This window comes from Silene latifolia, chromosome 11 (genome assembly GCF_048544455.1).
Source record: "Silene latifolia isolate original U9 population chromosome 11, ASM4854445v1, whole genome shotgun sequence".
NCBI classification, from domain to species: Eukaryota; Viridiplantae; Streptophyta; class Magnoliopsida; order Caryophyllales; family Caryophyllaceae; genus Silene; species Silene latifolia.
This window is the reverse complement of record NC_133536.1, coordinates 75882347-75885924: the sequence shown is the minus strand read 5'-3', so window position 1 is coordinate 75885924 and position 3578 is coordinate 75882347.

The window sequence follows — 3578 nt, the reverse complement described above, 5'->3', positions numbered from 1 at the left end:
ATATCTCATATGATTCATTTTAGATTTAGTGGAAAAATAATTTAGACAAAATGATAAAATCCTCAAAAGGATCAAGTAACTCAAAGTAACTTGATTGAAGTCCAAACCATATCGAATAGCGTTTGATTTCTTTATCCAACCACACATTATTCCATAATGCGTGTAAGAGAGATTAATTTGTGATACTATATCACATTTCCTTTGGCTTATATCAAAGTCTTCACTTTGATAATCCCATCACGACTAAATCGTGATTCTTTGAACTCTTTGAACTTCTTCAAAGATTTATTTATTTACCTTATTAAGTGAACACATTAGTGTCAACTTAAATCGTTGGTAAAAGTAAATGATCAACCTATTCTGTATCAATGATTTACATTCTCGATCTCCTTTTCAACCAAAAAGCACGAGATATCTTGCTTTGAATACAAGATACGCAGATACCATAAGATTAACAATCTAATGGTTTCAAGAGTACTCAATAACTCTTTGCGTTCATCATTCCGGAATTTAAGGTTTAATCTTGGGTTACCAATTTGAGTCTTGCATCATCTACATGATATGTCATTCTAGTTTGGTTTAGAATATAATCACCTTTATAATGGGCTAGCCATACATCAAATCATGGTGTATAGGGTCACAAAAGTGAAACCTCTTTTGTATCTTAACAGGTTTATATTCTTATTTAGAATTTATGCACTTAATTGTCACAATTATGTACAACTCTAAACCCAAAAACTAGATTGAGTACACAATGACTCTATCTCTCAACATCATTGTTGCTAGTCGTCATATTCTAATAATCCTATGTATCAAATACAATGATGAAAACCACCACCGGTTTCTAATATTGACGAAGTAGTACTAGCAAAATTTATGTTAATCAAATAAACATTTAAAGAAGAAGGTCCCATTAGATGCTCCACAACTAACTTGTTGATTCTTCAAAAATTTGGGGTAGTTTCCTTTCTAGCGTCCAAAAATTAAGACAATGGAAACTTTATCGGTCGGGATTGATAGGTTTAGTATCGTTATTGTCAATAACTTTACTTTTAAAATTACCTTGTATCAATTCCATTCTAATTTTACTTCTGAGAACCTCGTCCTTTTCTTAACGGTTTAAGAGAATGCTCCCACTCATTTCAATGAGTCTTTGCTAAGAGAAGCAAAATTGTAATTCATGAAGACTACTCTTCAATTCATTTGTTTAGTCTTGAAACTTTCATTGAAGTGGTTGCGGTATTTTGGTCAATTATTATTTCTAACAAATCTAGTCACCAAAATGATTTAACATTTCAAAGTACTTAACTCAATTAAGCATATGAGAAACAATTTATTGTATGTAGATATGTTAGTCAAGAATCAAAAACCCTTTTGATCACGAATAACTTTTATCTATACTCTTCACAAGAGATCCTTACAATGGATAATACGAGGTTTTTAGAAGAAAATTTATATTTTGTCTTTAGTTACGATGTTTTAATGGAGATTTGAATCAAAAATCGAAATGATATCGTATATGAATTGTGGTAAAGAAATAGAACAATATGATAACGGAATAATGAAAACAGAACATTGGTCGTTATAATAATACTTGTAAATAATTTAACAAGTAAAGCATTTATATAGTGACCTCTACCCAACTATATAAATGATTCCGAGATCCAAATTCATATTAACTTGGGCACGGGGTAGCCGATTCATCCCTCACCAATATAACTCGGTGGATTAACTCTTTAATCGATTCTACTTTTAGAACTCTCGGTCGATAAAATTACTCTAATATTTATCTATAGCCCGGAACACATGCGACTACGGTCACGAATACTTCCGTTGAGCTCAATCCAAATTTCAAATAGATGTGTCCATGTTCCATATTCACATTAACTTGGGCATGGGGTAGCCGATTCATCTCTTATCAACATGAATTCGGTGGATAGACATTTATCACCCACTTCCCCTACGTAACAAGGTTTGTACCCCGGTGTGGCCGAGCGCACTCCCTCACGAAATAGGTTTTCATGGTTTCTACTTTTTGGTAAGGCTAAGTCTCAATTGTTTATTTTAGCGAGAGGTCATGTCAATTTATTATCTATCACGTTTTAAGTGAACTAAAGCGGTGAACTACGATAATTGTAATTGACACGGTCGATAAACTCGATTTAAAATGCATGTTTAGTTATGGCGATTTAGCGATGCATGCAACATATAAACAAAATGCAAAGCATAAAAAAATAAAATCCTAGTATGGCCTTCCTAAAATAGTAAATCTAATAAACTATTACAAATTCGGAAACCAACTCCTTTGGTCCCTTGAACTTCGGTCTTGGCACGCATTTCAAGGCAACACTTTCTTTGATGGACCGCCTTCTCGAATGGCACCGTCTTCAAGGAACTCCGGAATAATAAAATTACATAATGAATTACATAATTTCCTATTATACATTTGTAATTAAAATAAAAATAAATCTATTAAATTACAAAACGGTGATACGAGATCACAATAATTACAACCGAATCGATATTCCCATACATTTCGTGTAATACCAATTAAAACTAAGGCCATACTAAGTAAAATTACATAATTCAAAAATTACATAAAATTAAAATATGACAATCATAAATAAAATGCAGCATTATAATATGTATGAACATGCTCGATTTTATGCTAAATCGCCTTTAAAGAGCCAATATCGTATATTAATCGGTTTTTACGGATTTGCGTGATTTAACCTTTTAAAAATCACAATAATTACATAAATTCATATTTATGTACAAGTTAATTACACTAACCATCTTAGGACTCAAAATTAGTCTCCACTAACATTTGACAATAATTAAACTTGATTTCTTAATATTGTTCATAAATGGACCCAAAATACAAAATTATGCTATAAACTTCAAATTAAATTATAAAACTTTCAAATAAATTCGAAATTTGAAATTTAAACTCATGAAAATTCTGGAAAAATACCATGACACTCATAATATTCAAAACTTAGGTTAAAAAATTTCGAAAATTTATCGTGAAAAACAATGTTGCGGTTTATCGATTTTAACAATTATGACCATAAAAATATGAGAAAAATTATATTCATCAATTTTTCACTTTTAGATCTGAAATATATGATAAAATGTAACATGTGACGTTTTTCCTTTAGTCATGAAGTATGTTTTAGCATTATTACTAATTATAGTCACTATTTATGTGATTTTTCATCAAAAATTCATAAATCATGCATAAAGACTTCATTATAGCCAAATATTTTACACACATCTTGTAAAATTGCATGTGACAACATACTAAATTGTCATGACCAGATTCGAAATATAGCTCATATTAACCTATTTACCCATTTAAATACGATTTTAACTTGAAAAATCCATATTTCGTGCAAAACAACTCATTTTATCATGAAAACTTACAGGCCATCAGTAGATAATATATGTGAAAACATATCCAAAAATCACTGAAAAATTCGAAGTTTAGCTATTTTTTGTCCAAAATTGACATTTTTATCATAAAAATCACATTTTAATGCCAATATTATATAAAATGATCAATAAAATCCTTAAAT